General features: G+C 38.8%; 1 pseudogene; it reads left to right on the top strand.

Annotated features, from left to right (window-relative positions):
• The first annotated feature begins 16,322 nt into the window (after positions 1-16,322).
• LOC136867558 (5S ribosomal RNA) lies at positions 16,323-16,441 on the top strand (annotated as a pseudogene).
• Positions 16,442-23,042: the final 6,601 nt, after the last annotated feature.

The following is a 23,042-nucleotide window of genomic DNA, read 5'->3' as shown; positions in this document are numbered from 1 at the left end:
AATTTCTGAAAATACTCCTTTATAGGAAAAGGAATTAGAGACGAATAATTTACTAAGAAGATATTTGGTACATTTCCAACATTTTTGAAATAATTTAAGAAAACAATAGATATACAACTGATGGGGAATTTGCCACCTGGGCAACAACTCTAGATGCAAATCAGTCGTGATTGATTGATTGATTGATTGACTGATTTTTTATTTTGTATTTATTTATTTATTTATTTATTTATTTATTTATTTATTTATTTATTTATTTATTTATTTATTTATTCGTAAGGTGAAGAGCAGCTGTGCCCAGCGCCTACTGTTCTGAAAATTGTATTCCGTGGTTTTCCGTTTTCCTGCACTAAGGCGAATGTCAGGCAGTTCCTAGTATAGGTCACGGCCGTCTACACCTCACCTACTCCGAGCATCTCCACTGTTACAAATTTCCTGGCCGAAGAGACAGCTTTACCGTCTAGAAGGCCCACCGTCACCTTAAGGGATGGAAAGAAAACTTGTGTTGATAGGTGCGGATAGCGTTCCGGAGCTGTCAGCTTTGCATTTGGCAAAAAGAGGATTTGAACCCAACGGTCGGTTTCCCATTTTCACACCAGCAAATACTGGGGCTGTACCTTAATTAAGGCCACGGCCGCTTCCTTCCCACTCCAAGGCCTTTCCTATCCTATCGTCGCCATAAGACTTATCTGTGTCGGTGCGACGTAAAACAGATAGCAAAAAAAAAATTGCGACAAAACAAAAACAGGCATGATCTTTACTGTGTACGAACTTGAGGACAGCAACCGCAATGTGGTTGACAGAGATATGGAGCGACCGTGAGGAACCTTCATTTTTCCATCTCAAAAATAGTCATCTTCAGAGGAGAGACCTAGTCATTCTCCTCGCTTTCGTGTGTGTTGCCCTGTTGTGTGTTGATGAACTCAGACAGGAGAAAATGGGGCGTTCGGAATGTAGGGCAGACAAAACAGCCCAAGGTCGAATTGCCACTCGTCTGCCAAATGAACGGGGTTGGTGACTTGGACGTAGAGAAAGCACTTGCAACACAGGTTAAGAACACGATCTGGCACAATTACAAAACTAATTAACAATTAGACCGTTAATATAAACTCGTGCAATCGGCGAGCCACTTGAGTGGAACAACTCGAGCAATCGTGAGGATTAAAAGTTCACACTTCCCTTCTAGTTATTAGTATTGTACTGAACTAAGCACTATAAACTTAGTTTTGAGAAAAGGTCAGAATTTGGCCTGGAGTATTTTGCAACTTTCGAAAAGGAATGTGTGTCTAGGACTAAACGCTGGGTTAGAGCAAGCCTAGGAATGTTATGACGAGTTTGAGCAGCTATTGTAAGCAACATTCAGTGACCACTGTGTGAATCGGAAGTGTATACAAGTTACTGTCCATTCATTTCTCAATTCGTTAGGAATATAGAGCATTTTGGAAGAATTAAATCACCCATGATCTTGGAGGTGAAGTGACTATGGAAAACAGACAGAGTATTATTAAGGAGGCAATGAATAGACATTGCAAGGACAAGGAGGCATCAGAGAGGAGATCAATCAATCAATCAATCAATCAATCAATAATTGATCTACATTTAACACTGTCACCCAGGTGGCAGATTCCCTATCAGTTTTTCACCTAGTCTTTCATTAAATAAGAATTTCCCTTGTTAATTTTTTTTTTTGCTATTGGGTTTACGTCGCATCGACACAGATAGGTCTTATGGCGACTATGGGACAGGAAAGGGCTAGGACTGGGAAGGAAGCGGCCGTGGCCTTAATTAAGGTACAGCCCCAGTATTTTCCTGATGTGAAAATGGGAAACCACGGAAAACCATCTTCAGGGCTGCCGACAGTGGGATTCGATCCCACTATCTCCCGAATACTGGATACTGGCCGCACTTAAGCGACTGCGGCTATCGAGCTCGGTCCTTGTAAATTATTTCAATCCTTAATTCCGCTTTCTGTAAACGAATATTTGCCCCAGTTTGCCCTCTTGAATTCCAACTTTATCTTCATATTTTGATCTTTTCTACCTTTAAAAAATGTCACCCAAGGTAATTCGTCTACTAATGTTATTGCACGCCATCTCTCCACCGAGAGCTCGGAACATACTGCTTAGTCGAGCATATCTTCTTACTTGCAAGTCTTCCCATCCCAAAGTTTTCAATATTTTCATATCACTACTCTTTTGTCGGAAATCACGAAGAACAAATCGTACAGTTTTCGTGTCCGGCTCCATCGCTAAATGGTTAGCGTGCTGGCCTTTCGTCACAGAGGTCCCGGGTTCGATTTCCGGCAGGGTCGGGAATTTTAACCGTCATTGGTTAATTTCGCTGGCACTGGGGCTGGGTGTATGTGTCGTCTTCATCATCATTTCATCCTCCTCACGACGCGCAGGTCGCCTACGGGGGTCAAATCAAAAGACCTGCACCTGGCGAGCCGAACATGTCCTCGGACACTCCCGGCACTAAAAGCCATAAGCCATTTCATTTTTTTACAGTTTTCGTATCAAGTAGTCCTGGTGTGGGTCCCATACACTGTAACCGTACTCTAATTGGGGTCTTACTAAAGACTTATATGACCTCTCCTTTAACATGCTTCCTGAAAATGAAAACCTACAACCTGTTTTCCAGTCATTGACCGGGTCAGGGATGGAAATGAATGAAGCAGATATAGGCTATTAGTACGATGGAGTCGCCACTCCCAAAGTGATTTATTAATGACTGATAGATGCTATGAAATGAGAATGGAGAGTGTTGCTGGAATGAAAGATGACAGGGAAAACCGGAGTACCCGGGGAAAAACCTGTCCCGCCTTCGCTTTGTCCAGCACAAATCTTACATGGAGTACTCGGGATTTGAACCACGGAACCCAGCAGTGAGAGACCGGTGCGCTGCCACCTGAGCCACGGAGGCTCATGTGAAGAGTAATCTACAACCATTTTAATACGATTACCCCAATGAAGATATTTCCTTATGTTAACTCTGAAGTACTTATAGTGGTCCCTTTGAGGTACTTTCACCCCCACCAACACAGTAATTGAAACTGAGAGGACTTATCCTCTTGGTGAAACTTCCAACCTAACTTTTCATCCCGTTTACCATCTGATGTCCATCTCACAACACTGTCAAGGTCTTTTTGCAGTCGCACACAATCTTGTAACTTATTTATCACACTATAAGTTATTATTTCATCTGCAAAAGTTAAATTTGTGATTCCAATCCTTTACTCACATTATTTAATCTATATATATAAAATAACTTGTCCTGACTGACTGACTGACTGACTGACTGATTCATCATCGCCGAGCCAAAACTACTGGACATAAAGAAATGAAATTTTGGGCATAGATTCATATTAAGATGTAGGTGCTCGCTAAGAGAGGATTTTTGGATATTCCTTTGCTAAAGGGGTGAAAAGGGGGTTGAAATTTTAAAATGAGTGTATCTATATCTCAAAACTATGAAAGTTTACAGATGTAAAAATTGGTATTTAGAATTTCCTTTAAAAATAAGGAAACACGTATTTTTTTGTTTTCCGAAAATTCCAATAGGAGGGGTGAAAAACGGTGAAAAGGGGGTTGAATGCCTTTAATCAGAATACCGGTAGTTATATCTCAGAAACTGAAGATATTACAGACCTGAAAATTGGTACTTTTGATCCCTTTTAAAAATAAAGAAACACGTATTTTTTTTTGTTTTTGGAAAATCCAATTAATGGGATGGTGAAAGGGGGGGGGGTGAATTTTTAAAAACAGTGCATCTATATCTCAAAACTTTTAAAGTTTACGGATGTAAAAGTAGGTATTTAGAATCTTCATTAAAAAGAAAGAAACACGTATTTTTTGGTTTTCGGAAAATCCCAATAGGACGGGTGAAAAGGGGTGAAAAATGGATTGAATGCCTTTAATGAGGATACTTATATCTCAGAAACTAAAGATATTACAGACCTGAAAATTGGTACTTTTGATCTCTTTTAAAAATAAAGGAAAACGTATTTTTTTGTTTCTGGAAAATCCAATTAATGGGGGAGGGGTGAAAAGAGGGTGAACTTTTAAAATGTGTATATCTCAAAACTTTTAAAGTTTATAGATGTAAAAATTGGTATTTAGAATCTCCTTAAAAAATAAAGAAACACATATATTTTTGTTTTCAAAAGATCTCAATAGGAGGGGTGAAAAAGGGGTTGAATACCTTTAATGAGGATACTTATATCTCAGAAACTGAAGATATTTCAGACCTGAAAATAGGTATTTGGTATCTCTTTAAAAATAAAGAAACAATTTTTTTGCTTTTGGAAAATCCACATTGTGGGGGTGAAAAGGGGGTGGAATTTTAATATGACTGTATGTACATCTCAAAACTTTAAAAGTTTGCACATGTCAAAATTGATATTTAGAATCACCTTTAAAAATAAAGGAACACACATTTTTCTGTTTTCTGTAAATCCCAATAGGAGGGGTGTAAAAGGGTGAATAATGGGTTGAATGCCTTTAATGAGGATACTTATATCTCAGAAACTGAAGATATTACAGACCTGAAAATAGGTATTTGGGACCTCTTTTAAAAATAAAGAAACAATTTTTTTCTTTTGGAAAATCCAATTAATGTGGGGGGTGAAAAGGGGGTGAATTTTTAAAATGAGTGTATCTATATCTCAAAACTTTTAAAGTTTATTGATGTAAAAATTGGTATTTAGAATCTCCTTAAAAATAAAGAAACACGTATTTTTTTCGGTAAATCCCAATGGGAAGGGTGGAAAAGGGGGAAAAAGGGGTTGAATGCCTTTAATGAGGCTACTTATATTTCAGAACCTGAAGATATTACAGACCTGCAAATTGGTATTTGGGATATACTTTTAAAATAAAGAAGCAGGTATTTTTTCGTTTTTGGAAAATCCAAATAATGGGGGTTGAAAAGGGGGGTGAATTTTTAAAATGAGTGTGTCTACATCTTAAAACTTTAAAAGTTTAAACATGTAAAAATTGGTATTTAGAATCTCCTTTAAAAATAAAGGAACACGTATTTTTTGTTTTCCGTAAAACCCAATAGGAGGGGTGTAAAAGGGTTGAATCCCTTTATGAGGATACATATATCTCAGAAACTGAAGATATTACAGAACTGAAAATTTGTATATTGGATATCCTTTAAAAGTAAAGAAACACGTATTTTTTGTTTTTGGAAAATCCAATTAATGGCGGTTAAACTGGAGTGACAAATTGGGGTGAATTTTTTGAAAGACTATATCTACAGAATATCTGAGAAAGGTAAAATGTTACAGACGTAAAAAGTGGGTATTTGTAATTTCCTGTAAATGTAAAGAAACATAGATGATTTGTTTTTGGAAACTCCCCTTAAGGGGAAATAAAAAGGGGTGAAATTTTAAAATGAGAATTTCTACAGTATATATCAAAAAGCTTAACATGTTACAGAAGTGAAAATGGTATTTTTATCTCTATTAAAAACAAAGAAACGTGTATTTTTAGTTTTCGGAAATACCACTTGGGTGGAAGGGGGGTGTGTGTAAAAGTAACTGAAAATTATGTCGATTTCTTTTAATTAGGCTACTGATATCTCGAAAATGAAGATGTTACAGACGTGAAATTTGATATTTGGAATCTGCTTTAAAAGTAAAGAAACACGTACTTTCGGAAAATCCAATGAGGGGGGGGGTGAAAGAATTGAAAAATTAATTGATTTAATTGTATGAGAATACATACATCTAATAAAAACTAAAGTTGTTACAGCCGTGAAAATTGGTATTTGCCTCTCCTTTAAAAACAAAGAAAAACGCGTTTTGAAGGGGAAACCATCTTGGGCGGCGGGAGTGAAAAGGAGTTGAATTCCCTTCATGAGGACACACAAATCAAAAACTGAAGAATTTACGAGTCGTGATAATTGGTATTTAGAAGATCATTTATTATTAAAGAAACAAGTATTTTTTGCCGGAAAATTCACTTACAGGTGGGGGGGGGGGGTTAAAGGTAGTGAAATAAGGTGAATTATTTTTATGGGGATACTTATATCTCAAAACTGAAGGTAATAGACGTGAACATTGGTGTTTGGAATCTCCTTTAAACATAAAGAAACACGCCTTCTTTTAATTTTTCTTTGGGAGGGGGGTAAATAAACTTAACGGCGGTGGTGTGTAAAAGGAGGTGAGACCAATTGATTTTACTGTTCATAATATACTTATAAGGAGCCTCCGTTGCTCACTCGGCAGCGCGCCGGCCTCTCACAGCTGCGTTCCGTGGTCCAAATCCCGATCACTCCATGTGATATTCGTGCTGGACAAATCGGAGGCGGGACAGGTTTTTCTCCGGATACTCCGGTTTTCTCTGTCATCATTCATTCCAGCAACACTGTCCAATATTTCATTTCATTTGTCATTCATCGCTTATTGCCCCAGAGGAGTGCTTCGGCAGCCGGCACAATTCCTATTGTCGCCGCTAGATGGGGCTTTATTCATTCCATTCCTGACCCTGTCGAATGACTGGAAACAGGCTGTAGATTTTCGATGTACTTATTCTGATCATAAACCGATCATTTTTAATCTTTCCTGGGTTCGATTTCAACAGCCATCTTTTCCTTCGGAGAACATTCTTAGATTACAGTAGACTCTCCTGGCATATAAATATAAATTTCGGAGGATTATATATAAAACGTTAAGCATTTAATTATAAATTTCACTATAATACCGTAGCGAAGCACGGGTATCTTGCTAGTCTATATATATATAAAGTAGCTTGTCCTGACTGACTGACTGATTCATCATCGCCGAGCCAAAACTACTGGACATAAAGAAATGAAATTTTGGGCATAGATTCATATTAAGATGTAGGTGCTCGCTAAGAGAGGATTTTTGGATATTCCATCGCTAAGGGGGTGAAAAGGGGGGTGAAATTTTAAAAAGAGTGTATCTATATCTCAAAACTTTAAAAGTTTACAGATGTAAAAATTGGTATTTAGAATCTTCTTTTAAAATAAGGACACACGTATTTTTTTGTTTTCTGAAAACCCCAATAGGAGGGGTGAAAAAGGGTGAAAATGGGGAAAAATGGGTTGAATGCCTTCAATCAGGATACCGGTACTTATATCTCAGAAACTGAAGATATTACAGACCTGAAAATTGGTACTTTTGATCTCTTTTAAAAATAAAGAAACACGTATTTTTTTTGTTTTTGGAAAACTCAATTAATGGGAGGGTGAAAAGGGGGTAAATTTTTAAAATGAGTGAATCTATATCTCCAAACTTTTAAAGTTTGCAGATGTAAAAACTGGTATTTAGAATCTTCATTAAAAATAAAGAAACACGTATTTTTTTGTTTTCGGAAAATCGCAATAGAGGAGTGAAAAGGGGCGGAAAAAGGGTTGAATGCCTTTAATGAGGCTACTTATATCTCAGAAACTGAAGATATTACAGACCTGAAAATAGGTGTTTGGGATCTCCTTTAAAAATAAAGAAACACGTCTGTTTTTGTATCTGGAAGATCAAATTAAGGGAGGGGGTGAAAAGGGGGTAATATTTTAAAATGAGTGTATCTATATCTCAAAACTTTTAAAGGTTATAGATGTGAAAATTGGTATTTAGAATCTCCTTTAAAAATAAAGAAACACGTATATTTTGTTTTCGGAAAATCCTAATAGGAAGGGTGGAAAAGGTTGAAGGAGGGGTCGAATGCCTTTCATGAGTCTACTTATATTTCAGAACCTGAAGATATTACAGACCTGAAAATTGGTGTTTGGGATCTCCTTTAAAAAAGAAACACGTATTTTTTTGTTTTTGGAAAATCCAGTTAATGGGGGGGGGGGGGTTGAAAAGGGGGTGATTTTTTAAAATTAGTGTATCCATATCTCAAAACTTTTAAAGTTTATAGATGTAAAAATTGGTATTTAGAATCTCCTTTAAAAATAAAGAAACACGTATTCTTTTGTTTTCGGAAAATACCAATAGGAAGGATGTAAAAGGGTGAATAATGGGTTGAATGCCTTTAACGAGACTACTTACATTTCAGAACATGAAGATATTACAGACCTGAAAATTGGTATTTGGGATCTACTTTAAAAGTAAAGAAACACGTATTTTTTCGTTTTTGGAAAATCCAAATATTGGGGGGTGAAAAGGGGGGTGAATTTTTTAGAATGAGTGTGTCTACATCTTAAAACTTTAAAATTTATAGATGTAAAAATTGGTAGTTAGAATCTCCTCTAAAAATAAAGGAACACGTATTTTTGTTTCCTGTAAATCCCAATAGGAGGGGTGTACAAGGGTGAAAAATGGGTGAATGCCTTTAATGAGGATACATATATCTCAGAAACGAAAGATATTACAGAACTGAAAATTTGTACATGGGATCTCCTTTAAAAATAAAGAAACACGTATTTTTTAGTTTTCGGAAAATCCAATAATTGGCGGTTAAACAGGAGTGACAAATTAGGGTGATTTTTTTGAAAGACTATATCTACAAAATATCTTGGAAACGTAAAATGTTACAGACGTAAAAAGTTTGGAATCTCCTGTAAATGTAAAGAAACATAGGCGATTTGTTTTTGGAAACTCCACTTAAGGGGAACTCAAAAGGGGTGAAATTTTAAAATGAGAATTTTTACAGTATATCTAAAAAACTTAACATGTTACAGAAGTGAAAAATGGTATTTTATCTCTATTAAACATAAAGAAACGTGTATTTTTAGTTTTCGGAAATATCACTTGGGTGGAGGGGGGGCGTAAAAGTAACTGAAAAAGGTGTTGAATTCTTTTAATTAGGCTACTGATATATCAAAAATGAAGATGTTACAGACGTGAAATTTGATGCTTTCAATCTGCTTTAAAAGTAAAGAAACACGTATTCTCTTAAAATCCAATGAAGCGGAGGTTGGGGGTGAAAGAATTGAAAAATTAATTGGCTTAATTGTATGAAAATACATACATCTAATAAAAACTAAGGTTGTTACAGACGTGAAAATTCGTATTTGGATCTCCTTTAAAAACAAAGAAAAACGCGTTTTGGGCGGGAAAACATCTTGGAGGGCGGGAGAGTAAAGGAGTTGAATTCCTTTCATGAGGACACATAAATCAAAAACTGAAGAAGTTAGAGTCGTGATAATTGGTATTTAGAAAATCCTTTACTATTAAAGAAACAAGTATTTTTTGCGGGAAAGTTCACTTGGGGGGGGGGGGTGAGTAGTGTGAAATGAAGTGAAAAAAGTAAATTACTTTTATGGGGATACTTATATCTCAAAACTGAAGGTATTAGACGTGAACATTGGTGTTTGGAATCTCCCTTAAACATAAAGAAACAAGCCTTCTTTTAATTAATTTGGGGGGGGGGGGTTGGCGGTAAATAAACTTAACGGCGGTGGTGTGTACAAGGAGGTGAGACCAATTGATTTTACTGTTATTAATGTACTTATAAGGATCCTCCGTTGCTCAGGCGGCAGCGCGCCGGCCTCTCACAGCTGGGTTCCGTGGTTCAAATCCCGGTCACTCCATGTGACATTCGTGCTGGACAAAACGGAGGCGGGACAGGCTTTTCTCCGGTTACTCCGGTTTTCCCTGTCATCAGCCATTCCAACAACACATAATAATAATAATAATAATAATAATAATAATAATAATAATAATAATAATAATAATAATGTTCCAGACCGTCGTCAAATGTGCGGGCCGCGCTGGAAACGGCTCCTGGACGGGTAATGACTAAGAATGCAGTCCGGCCGCGGGTTCAGTGCCGCCAAGGCACCCAATATGACACCACGCCGGATCTCCTGAAGGATTTTATCCAGATAAAAAATGATTAAAGGAAAAGATGGCAAAGATTTACTGACCCAACTGACCAGGAGGAATACCTGAGCCTAGCCCGGGAAGTACGAAATCGATTCCTGGAAAGGAAGATTGCAATATGGGAGGAAACGTGCTGTAAAATAATAGAAAACGAGTCAGATCGTGAATTTTGGTGGATTCTCACATAAAACGAGTCATATCGCGAATTTCGGCGGATTATGTATCTAAAACAATAAGCATTTAATTATAAATTTCAGTATAACACCGTAGCGAAGCACGGGTATCTTGCTAGTAATGTATATAAGAAAACGCAGAGGTCCAATAATTCTCCCTTTCGGAACCCTCCTCTTAATCACTACAGTATCAGATAATGCTTCACCTACTCTAATTCTCTGAGTTCTGTTTTCTGTAAATTTAGCCACCCATTCTATTACACCTTTGTCTAGTCCAGTAGCCCATATTTTCCCTATGATCTATCCTATCGAAAATCTTGGATAGGTCAATAGCGATACAGTCCGTTTAGTCTCCTGAATTTTTAAAAATCTGCTATAACTTGCTGGAATCAGGCAAGTTGAGCCTCACTAGAATAACCTTTCCTAAACCCGAACTTTCTTCTATCAAACCAACAGTCATTTCGCAAAGATGTATAATTTAATCCCGGTTTACTCGTAGAATGCCAAGAATAACGGTCGAGAGGATTTATCGCGCCAACCATATGTCACCTCATAATCTGCAGGCCTTCGGGCAGAGCAGCGGTCGCTTTATAGGCCATGGCCCTTCGGGGCTGTTGTACCATGGGGTTTGGTTTGTATAGTACAGGATGACCCAGAAGTCCCTTAACATTTTACGAGACAACACTTCACGGTATATTGGAGGTAGAGAGGTAATAACTGACATACATGATTGGCATGGCATGGGTTTTTATTGACACCAAAACCAAGTACACAAAATGACCAATAGATGGCGCTTCATGCGATACGCAAGCTATAATTAGCATAACAATCGAGGTTAAGCAAAGATGATTTTCTTTATAACACATGCTCATCATGTCGGCCGTGATTCATCAACAATACCTGTCGAGGGACAATGTTGTAAACAGCACTGTACAGCATATCCGTAGGTATGGTGAGAAATTGCCGTCGGATGTTGTCGTTTAGCATCCCTAATGAGGTCTGACGATCGCAGTAGACTTGTAACTTCAGGTAATCCAACAACCAATAATCACACGGATTAAGCTCGCAGGACAGGGGAGGCCAAGCATAACATGCCGCGATTGCAGGCGCATCTGACACCCTCTCTTACGACAGCTCCTTTTATACTGTACACGGGTCTCATTCGGCATCACTGACGTGTTACTGTCCAGCGCCATCTGTTGGCCTGTTGGTTCACTCGTTGTTGGTGTCAATAAAACCCTACGTCGTGTCAAGCATGTGTGGCCGTTTGTACCTGATGGGTTGCTGTCCGGCGCCAGCTGTTGGTCATTTTGTGTATTTCATTTTGGTCAATAAAACGCCATGTCATGCTAGTCATGCGTGTCAATCATTTTCTTTCTACCTCCAATATTCCTTGAAATATTGCCTCGTCAAATGTTAACTGACTTTTGGGTCATCCTATATAATCAGAAAGAATGCTTTGATGCCCGTCTTTTGCAACCAAATCGCCAATGTTCCGGAACATTGCTGTGTGATGCGATGCGCATAGAGACAAAAAGCAGACTGAGCTGATCTTCGTATGATTGTTGGCTGAACACAGGCAATTAAAATCATCTGGGCCATTTGTAACAAGAATAGCGAAGAAAAAGAAGAAGTAGTGTGCTGGGTAATAAATTATGAGCACGGAGCAGCTCACTCACTCATGTTTACTGCTGTTCGCGTTTCCTTTTAAAGTCCACGATATTTCAAAGCGGGATAAAAAAAAAGGGATAACATACAAAGTAAATAGAGAAATACCCCGCCGACTACGTCACCGCAATCAGCTGTTCCTTTGTGAGTCACGCTATTACTGGCAACGACATTGATATTCACGGGATAAAGTGCTACATTAACGTGGATAACCTAGTCTAATGATCACAACAACGTTCTAAATAATACTGAAGCAGCCACACAATTTAGACGCAAAATGTCACCAAAATAAGCTTGGTGGAAATTATACGATACTTCGAATTATTATTGTAAGTTTACGATTTAAAATGAGGCCTGTCAGAAAATATATCTTCTCTATTCCTTTAAGAATTAGAGAGCTCCTCCTTGACAGACACACTTAGCATCTGAATTAAAGAGTGAAGATGAAAACGGGTGGAAGTGCCACAATGGTGAATTGTCTTTTTTTTTTTTTTTTTGCTCGGAATTGGTTGAAAAAAACGTGTACCATGGTGAAGGATGAAAGTCTGGAAATCTACTGGACGATTGGATATGGATTTATTATTATTATTATTATTATTATTATTATTATTATTATTATTATTATTATTATTATTATTATTATTATTATTATTATTATTAAGCAGTCTTAGTGATAGCTTCATGTCAAAATGTCAGACCATATTGATGGTAAATCATCAGGGTATGATAATAATACTACTAATAATAATAAATATTCGAAAGGCTAATGCCTTGTCGATGCAACCACTCTCTTCTTTCATTGGCTGTTCGTTTCAGTTACATGTAATTATCACAACTTAACCTCTTCTTGATCGTCCGAATACTTCATCCTAGGCCTTCTTCTTCTTCTTCCTTTTTTCCCCAGCACTTTCCTTTTCGGAATCTTAGTGATGCAACTGTTGTGTCTGATGACATGTCCAATAAGTCCATATCCATTAATAATCTTCTGTCTCCTTTAACTTCCCTGAAGACGTCCAGGTTGGTTTTTATTTCCGTACACCTCGTTCTGGTCATTTTCCGCCATATACACATTTCAGCAGCTTCAAGTCGAGTCCTTTCTAATTTACCCAGAGTCTGACACTTCCGTACTGCAATGCACTCCATACAGATGATTTTTGCAAAGGATTTTCTGACATCTACATTAATGTGTGTGCTGGTTAAAATGTTTTTCTTACTCATAAATGCCTGTTTTGCAAATGCTATTTTTCTCTTTACTTACAGGAATCATATATTATCCTCTGTTATCATACTACCAAGATAACAGAATCGTTTCACTTGATCAAGTCTAACGTCATCAATGTTTGTATTGCTTTTAATTTTTTCCATATATTTCCGTACTACCATTACTTTCGCTTTCCGTTTACTTTTTATTTCCATAGTTTAAATGTGTCAGAGAGGACTTAATAATAATAATAATAATAATAATAATAATAATAATAATAATAATAATAATATAAATAATAATAATAATAATAATAATAATAATAATAATAATAATAATAATAATAATAATAATAATAATAATAATAATAATTGTACCAGGAGGTACACCCCAACGCCGCGCATTTAAATGTTGCGCCTAATAGAACTCCTCTACGGGAGGAACAGTGAATTTGAAACTAGACCTTCTTAAACTTTTACTCAGAAGATGTCACTACAGTAATTTGACGTAAATTTGTTATTGTTAAGTTTCCAGTACTGTGTGAATTTCTACTTGTTTTGTTAGCCCTTTATCAAGAAGTTTGAACTTTCTTCAACAGATGTCACTGCTCAAAAACTATGATCATGCACCCTGGTGCGAAGTGGATGAACTTTGATTTAAAGAAGTTTTGTATTCATAAGTTTTTTCTTTACTAAATTTCGTTCATTCATTTTTGGGTTGGCAATATTGATCTTTTCTTTCCGCCAGTTCTGAATTCAGCCAATCCCTAATTTTTGTAATTAATTTCCAACCAATCCCGTATTTCTTCTTCGATTCTGAGTGTCACTTTTAAATTTGACCAATAAAACCCTGTGGGTGTGTCTTCATGAAAGGTCTCGAACTTTCCCCGAGGGTTTGCGGATTTTCACGTCTCTTGGCCAATTGATCGTCATCCAACTTAGTGCGTGTGTCAAGCAGGAGGCGGGAGGCGCCTCTTTCATCAGGCAGCAGTTCTTCAACAAGGTAATGGCCATCTAACATCTTACTTTTTTGCTAGCTCCACAGTTTAACCTGAGGGAAAGGTCCGAAAACTTAAGTATCTAACCAACTTCTCTAAAATCCAAGTTCTGCCGGCTAATGTAAAAATTTCATAAAATCTCCAACTGTAATTCGGGGATAGAGAGTGACGTACCCTCTCGAGCTCCCATTCATTTTGGTTTGAGCTGACTACGTTTTGTAACTGGTTTTCTCCCTTTCCGTAATGTCTTAAATTATTCTTATACGAGTCACCTCCATAGTTTGGGAATAGCCCCTTAGGTTTTCAGACTTCATATCTTGGAGTGCAGATACACGCCTCCATTCTATTTTTGTTTCGAGCCATTTACTTAACCTGTTCTTTCCCACTACGGCCCAATAGGTTGGGTACTAGATACCCCTGTTTCAAATTTTGTAAGTTGTGCCTTGATGGCAAGTAATTGTAATTTTCTGATGTTGCCTTGAGTAGGCTTAAGAACTGAGAGCACATTAGCTCTTTTTCTAGTGTTGTAAAGTGCCTCTGGGAGCCGGATCTTGTAATTGCTGGAGCAAGGGCTCCACGTACTAGGGGATTTCCGCCCTTAAGTAAAGTTGAGCGTGTAGCTAAGGAATTGTGAAGTGAGGGCTTCAAGCCCAAGATCTGTTTATACCACCAATCTTGTCTTTCCTAAGAATTGTTTATTGCTACTGGTACCTGTTACATTGTTACTTGTTTTCGTTTTCATAAAGGAAAAATATAACCTTTGTTACAGTTTTAAATTAACTTTGATTTTGTAGTTAGACCCATTCATCCCGGCACCTTCTTTCACCTCTGCTAGTCCACGGGTAGCCCCGTAATAATAATAATAATAATAATAATAATAATAATAATAATAATAATAATAATAATAATAATAATAATAATAATAATAATAATAATAAAACCTACAACCTGTTTTCCAGTTATTGATCGGGTCAGGGATGTAATGAATGAAACATATATAGGCTTTTATTACAATGGGGTCGCCACTCCCAAGGTGATTTTTAATAATAATAATAATAATAATAATAATAATAATAATAATAATAATAATAATAATAATAATAATAATAATAATAGTAATAATCACTAATCAATTTACTCATTTTCGAGTGTCGTGGCCCACTGGCTTTGTTGGTTACATCTGAGCTTAAGAGCACCAATTGACCGGGGAAGAGATTTGAACACGGACCTCCGACTTGACAGGATCGCGCCATAGCAAGTACGGCTGAAACCCACGGCGTGTTTGTGATTTCTAGGCATGACACTCAAGCTGGTCTTAACCCACTTGCAGATTCAGCAACATCGCCTCGCAAAGCCCATTTGAATTCTTCTGCGAAGCGATCTGATTGGCAGACTTCAGCAGCTGATAGAATGATAACGGCGCGTGATATCGATTTACTTTTTCAAATTATTTATCAGCATGTCGAACCATCTAACGCTCATATAGCTTGTTTCTGTCCAGCTCCATGGCCACAGGAGTCCCGGGTTCGATTCCCTGTAGAGTCGGGAATTTTAACCATCATTAGTTAATTCCGCTGGCACGAGGGCTGGGTGTATGTGTCGTCTTCATCATCATTTGATCCTCATCATGACGCGCAGGTCGCCTATGGGTGTCAAATCAAAAGACCTGCACCTGGCGAACCGAACATGTCCTCGGACACACCCGGCACTAAAGCCATACGCCATTTCATTTACCTTGTTTCTGACGACCTTGTGTACGTCAATGTAATCACTATAGCCTATCTATCCCACTCCTCTGAGGCAATGATTAATTACTGACAGATGAAATGAAGTGATATTGCAGAGTACTGCTGGAATGAAGAATGACAGGGAAAACCGGAGAACCTGGAGAAAATCCTCTCCCGCTTTCCTTTTTCCAGCACAAATCTCACGTGGAGTGACCGGGATTTGAACCGCGGAACCCAGGGGTGAGAGGCCGGCTTGCAGCCGCCTGAACCATGGAGTCTCATCCGTAGTAGCTAATATGTTGTTTAAAAAAGAGCTGCGCCACTCGGAATGAGGACACGAGTTTACTTAGTGTTCAATCTGATCCATGTTAGGAATAAAGGACATGGTTTTCAAAAATATTGCTGATTTCATTGCATGGTTTTGTTCATTTTCCGTGCTTTCGTCCAGTCGTTGCTAGACTATTGTTTCTTCCTCCCGAGTCTTCCAAGGTTCAAAGGTTCTAGTGAGCTCCCCGGAAATATGTGTCACCGCTAAATATTTACAGGCAGGCTACTTTTATCTGCCAAAAATCCCTATGAAAGACAAACACCCTCTCTCTCTCTCTCTCCCTCTTATGGGCCCATGAACTCCCGTCATTTGGTCGGTCAGCGAACTAATTTTGACGGGGCCGTTCCGTGAACTCGCCGATATTTTACCCTGTCACTGTGGCTGGAAATTCACGGAGCGAAGTGGCCGCGCATGTTAACGCGTACTGCTATGAACTCAGCCAACGGCCATACCATGTTGAATACACCGATTCTCGTCCGATCACCGCAGTTAAGCAACATTAGGCGTGGTCAGTACTTGGATGGGTCACAGCTTGAGAACACCACGTGCCGTTGGCTCAGTTCCCTTTTCCCGGTCTAGAAAGCTATAAATAACGGCCGAAAGGATTCGTCGTGCTGACCACATGACACCTCGTAATCTGCAAGCCTTCGGGATGAGCAGCGGTCGCTTGGTAGGCCAAGGCCCTTCAAGGGCTGTAGTGCCATGGGGTTTGTTTGCTATGAAATCAAATTCTCCCGAGAGACGGGGTTAAACGTCAGGTTGCGAGTTCCGCTAATAGGGAAAGTCCTCTCGGTTTTAATTACTGCGTTGATGGGGTGGAAGTTCCTTATGGGGATCACTGTAAGTACCTAGGTGTTAATTAGGATAATCACATAAACGGGATTGTAAATAAAGTGTACAGATCTCTGCATAGGGTTACGAGGGTATTTAGAGACTGTAGTAAGAATGTAAAGGAGAGGGCATATAAGTCTCTGGTAAGACTCCAGCTAGAGTATGGTTCCAGCGTTACCAAGATTACTTGATTAGAGAACTGGAAAAAATCCAAAGAAAAGCAGCTCGATTTGTTCTGGGTGATTTCCGACAAAAGAGTAGCGTTACGAAAATGTTACAAACTTTGAGCTGGAAAGACTAGGGAGAAAGGAGTCGAGCTACTCGACTAAGTGGTATGTTCCGAGCTGTCCGTGGAGAGATGGCGTGGAATGAATGAGGTTTTTAAAAGTAGGAAAGATCACAATTAGAAGATAAAGTTGGAATTCAAGAGGACAAATTGGGGCAAATATTAATTTACAGGAAGAGGAGTTAGGGATTGGAATAACCTACTAAGGGACATGTTCAATAAATTTCTATTTTTTTTTTTGCAACTATTTAAGAAAAAACTAGGTAAAGAACAGAGGGGGAATCTGCCACCTGGGTTTTTCACTTTCACTTCTAGGACAGTTCCAATTCGGAGACCACAGCCGATCCCTTACCCATTATTCATTTCATCTTCAATTAACTCGTTAACTGAGGTTGGCATCAGAAAGGGCATCCGGCCGTAGAAACATGCCATATAAATTCATCTCACGTCACCCTCGACCCCGCATTATGAAACGGAGCTAAAGGGTAGGCAAATAATTGTCGATGGAAGTCGGCGAGTGACTTTTATACCCCATTGTTGCTGGATGAGCCATTTTTATATTATCTGACTATATTCGTGCTGCTGTGTCTGACGCCACTGATGTAGAGGCTGACAAATTACAACCGCACCGAGGCAGTTCTTGTGGCTTGTTTAGCACTTACATTTTACTGAAAAATAATAAAATGCACAAAACAGTGTGGACTCTTGATTTCAAGCTGCGTTGCTGAACAACAGAACTGGTTACGGATGAAAATGGCCCCGTCCGTTCCAGTGATAATTATTTTTCTGATATTTTATTTTTCATGGGGCGCGCAGATGTGAGCTTGTATTCGGGAGATACTGGGGTTCAAAACCCTCTGTCGGCAGCCCTGAAGATGATTTTCCATGGTTTACCATTTTCACACCAGAAAATGCAGGGGCTGTACCTTAATTAAGATCACGGTCATTTTCTTCCCACTCTTAGTCCTGCCCTATGCTGTCGTCGCCATAAGACCTATCTGTGTCAGTGCGACGTAAAGCAATGCAACTTTTAAAAAGGAATAATATATGTCTATTTATTTATTTATTTATTTATTTATTTATTTATTTATTTATTTATTTATTTATTTTATTACGTATCTAAAATATATTTGCAGTTGTGAGTGGGATATTATATATTATCTATGCAATTATTTTTACCCGCAAACCACTTAATGTGCTTACCTGCCGAACAAGTTGTTTTATATTTTTATACATTGTTGCAATCCTTAATGTTTACAACATTAAAAAGTTTCCTACATTTACATTAGCATAATTAGCATCTTCATTTCGTCCTGTGGTGTCGGTTAATCTGAATCCCTGAAAGTATCATTCAAACTAGATAAGTCGTGATACATTCTTCATTCATGAGCAAAAATTTAAACTGTAATTTTATTTTCTATGATCCATAGTTTCACATGTTTTTTTAATTGAAATTTTGTACTCAAGTGTGTCATTTCTGAGGGCAACTTGTTCAAACATTTAGGAACTACACCTTGTAGTATTCTGGATCCATATTTGTTGTAGAACCTGATAATCTGAAAATAACTTCTATGCCTCAGTCTTTTTCTATTTGCATTGTAATTTATCTATATTGTGGCTTCCAGTAATTTTCTTTAATTATGCTGTACATATAAAGCTGTTTAACTTTCAAGAACCTTTCCTTTTCGTACATCCCTTTTAACATATCCTCACTTAAGCTACGTATTCCTCTGTTTTCGAACCATAATAATAATAATAATAATAATAATAATAATAATAATAATAATAATAATAATAATAATAATAATAATAATAAAAATATGACCTCTGCTACCGTGTGCAGACACTCTGATTTGACATTCCGCCATTTAAGCTTCCCTCATATCAATTTCGACGTTCCGTTTTCTTCTACCAGATAGCGAAAAAGCCGAAACTCTGTTGGGTGGCCTAAGAACTTTTTTTTTTCGGTAACACTAAGTCAGTTAATCATTCTTCGTTCAGTAATATTTACACTTCCCTCATTGTGTCTTCTCTGTCGGAAGGAAACCTGATATACATTTTCACTTCTTTTTAAGCTCGACTCGTTGGTGTGTTATTTATCGTGGCCATTGATTCTTCGTCTACTTTAATTTTATAACGAGGTAAGTACTTGCTGTGAGAATTAATGAACGTATACTTTGATATACTGCTACACCTCCTTGTACCGCCCAGTTAAGACCCGTCCACTTTACAAGAAGATTCATTGCTTAATGTTATTGTACTGTACCATTTGTACTGTTATCTTCTGGCTTACGAAGCCCCTCAGTCATGTCCAGAGTTAGTACAGGCGAGGAAATCGTGCTTCCTCCCTGTTACACGGGAACTACTCGTTGCTTCCTTTGATAGTGAAACGTGTGTCAACAAGCAAAGACAAGTCAAACATTTTTACACTTGCTTTACGTCGCACGGAAACAGGTAAGTTTTACGGCGACAATGGAGTAGGAAAGGGCTACGAGTGGAAAGGAAGCGGCCGTTGCCTTAATTAAGGTACAGCCTGGTGTGAAAATGGGAAACCACCGAGCTCGATAGCTGCAGTCGCTTAAGTGCGGCCAGTATCCAGTATTCGGGAGAGAGTGGGTTCGAACCCCACTGTCGGCAGCCCTGACGATGGTTTTCCGTGGTTTCCCATTTTCACACCAGGCAAATGCTGGGGCTGTACCTTAATTAAGGCCACAGCCGCTTCCCTCCCATTCCTAGGCCTTTCCTGCCCCGTCGTCGCTATAAGACCTATCTGTGTCGGTGCGACGTAAAAAACAAATTTAAAAAATAGCAAAAAATGGGAAACCACGGAAAACCATTTTCATGGCTGCCGACAGTGGGGGGTCGAACACACTGTCTCCCGAATGCAGGCCCACAGCTGCGCAACTCTAAACGAATGGCGAACTTGCTCGGTCAAACATTTTTTACTTTCTTTCTTTCTTTCTTTCTTTCTTTCTTTCTTTCTTTCTTTCTTGCTTGCTTGCTTGCTTAATCCCTTTACCATCCAGGGTTGGTACTTCCCTCGGACTCAGCGAGGGATGCTAATACTACCGTCTCAAGGCCACTGTCCTGAAGCGTAAACTTTGATTCGGGGATACAACTGGGGTGGAGGACTAGTAACTCGCCCAGGTGGCCTCACCTGCTATGCTGAACAGAGGTCCTGTGGGGGGTATGGGATGATTGCAAGGCATAGACAAGGAAGAGGGAAGGAAGCGGCCGTGTCCTTAAGTAATATATCATCCCGGCATTTGCTTGGAGGAGAAGTGGAAAACTACGGTACCCCATTTTTGAGACAACCACCATCTCCCGAATGCTATCTTACTACGGAACGACCTCTAACGCCATCAAGCCCCTCGGTAATTATTTAGAAGTTAATAAGGAACACTCTAGTATATGTTGGACCGGGCGAGTTGGCCGTACGGTTAGGGGCGCGCGACTGTGAGCTTGCATCCGGGACATGGTAGGTTCGAATCCCACTGTCGGCAGCCCTGAATTTGGTTTTCCGTGGTGCCCCATTTTCACACCAGGCAAATGCTGGGGCTGTACCTTAATTAAGACCTCGGCCACTTCCTTCCAACTCCTAGGCCTCTCTTATCCCATCGTCACTATAAGACTTATCTGTGTCAATGCGACGTAAAGCCACTAGCAATAAAAAGTATATATTGGAGATTTAACAAAAGGAGATTACAAGGAGAGGAAATATTAATGTTGAAAGAAGCTCTTTAAAGAGGGTAGGGACTGGAGCAAACAGACATCTTTGAGTGATGATAGGACAGGAATTCTAACCTCGAAAAGTGATTTTATTCTACAGAGATATTATTTTATCTATTCGGGGGATTCTCAATCGCCCCGTCGCCCGCGCTGCAAGCCTGTCTCCCGCCAAACACTTTGTCGTAATGCGGTTCTCGGCGCCACAAGTTCCCCTCCTTTGCAGTCAGCGTAAGGTTCAGTTTAGTCAAGTGTACACGTGTTTAGTGCTCAGTGTGTTTTTCTAATGCCATGTTCATTACGTGAGCGTATGTATATACATAATACCTTCATAAAGCACAGGAAAACTTGTGCGAAAAAACTCGCTGGTTGCATTAAAGTGTTTGGCGGGAGATAGGCTTGCAGCGCAGGCGAGCGGGTGAGTGAGAATCCCCCGAATAGATAGAATAAATATCCCTGTAGTAGGTCGAGCTGGAACACGTAGCAAAAGAATGATACTAGATCGAATAGTCTAAACAGGCTGTTAGCAGACTTCACCTCAGCTCAGTAAATTCTGTACAAAAAAGAAAAGAAAATTTTGTTTTGATAACAAGTGCTGTGGGATCCAGTTATGGCACACTGGTACATGAGCTCTGACTACTGCAGAGGGAAGAGACTGGCCACTTCACGTTCAAATATGTTGGAAGAAGCATCCTGGAGCAGTTAGGAGAAAAGAATGAGAAATTCTAATCCTTCCTTGGAACAGATTGGTAATTCTCTGACCGTACATCTGAAAGCCCACGCGAGGTCTTGCGCTGTGAGCGTTACTTGTGTCAACAACAACCTCTTGTGGCTGACCCCGCGCTCGCACCACTTTGCAGTACATCTGGTCACGTCAGCTCGCCTGTGGACCACACTGCACGTAGAAAGAGAAGTACAGTATTTCAAAACAAAGAGGCTGGGGAGTGTTCATTTCGGAGCGTTTTATTTTTCCTTTCAAACTGAATATCATCTTAATCATCCTTGCCGGAAATAATGGACTTAGATTCTGAACTTAATTAATAGAATCCAACTTAAGAATATAAAGGAAGGAAGCTTCCACTTGTATATAACTGTAGATATTCGGATTGCAGCCAAAGGGCGTCCATTTTTATCTGTAATACGAAAGAGTGGATTTTAAAAATCCCGCATATATTACTTGGGAATCGAACCGTCGTCATCTTTGTGAGAAACCAGTGTCAAAAACTAAGAAGATTATTTATTTATTTATTTATTTATTTATTTATTTATTTATTTATTTATTTATTTATTTATTTATTTATTTATTTATTTATTTATTTATTTATTTATTTATTTATTTATTTATTTATTTGTGAAAAGGTTAAATTTTCACCACTGATCTGTATCTAGGGCTGTCGCCAAGGAGGCAGATTCCCTAAAAATTATTTAGCTAGTCTTTTCTTAAATGATTTCATAAAAGCAGAAACGACTCCTTGGTAAGTTATTCCAAACCCAAATTCTTCTTGCAGACTAAACCAAACTCTTTGACAGAACAGCCCCGAAGAGCCATGGCCTACCAAGTGACCATTGCTCATCCCGAAAGCCTGCAGATCACGAGGTGTCATGTGATCAGCACGACGAATCCTCTCGACCGTTATTCTTGGATTTCTAGACCAGGACCGCCATCTCACCGTCAGATAAATTCTCAGTTGCAATCGCGAAGGTTGAGTGGATGTCGGATCAATGACCAGGCACGTTACCCCAACCCTCAAGGCCGGCTAATTTTTCTTCCAATAAACGAATATTTACATCAATTTGTCGTGTCTCCATTGAAGCTTATTCCTGTAGTAATGGCATCCAATGTCATCTCTCTACTGAAATCTCGGAACATACCACATAGTCGAGCAGCTCGTCGCTTTACTCCCAACTCTTCCGCCCAAAGTTTGCACTCTTGTTGTAACACTACTGCTTTGTCGGAAATCACTCACAACAAATCGTGCTGCTTTCCTTTGGATTTTTTCACTTTTCGTACAAGTAGTCCTGATGTTGTTCCCATACACTGGAACCATCTGTAATTACGGTCTTGACAGACGGTAATATCCTTACTACTTTACATCCATACTACAGCCTTTAAAAACTCTCATAACCATGTGAAGAGATCTGTAACCCTTCTTAACAACCTCGTTAATATGGTTACCCTAATGAAGATCATTCCTTATATTAACACCTAGGTACCTACAGTGTTCTCCTTGAGGTACTACCACCCTATCAACACCGTCATGAAAAATGAGAGGACTTTTCCTCTTGGTGAAACTTACAACTTGACTTTTCATCCC

Source organism: Anabrus simplex, chromosome 3, assembly GCF_040414725.1.
Source record: "Anabrus simplex isolate iqAnaSimp1 chromosome 3, ASM4041472v1, whole genome shotgun sequence".
NCBI lineage: Eukaryota > Metazoa > Arthropoda > Insecta > Orthoptera > Tettigoniidae > Anabrus > Anabrus simplex.
This window is presented reverse-complemented; position numbering and strand designations above follow the sequence as displayed.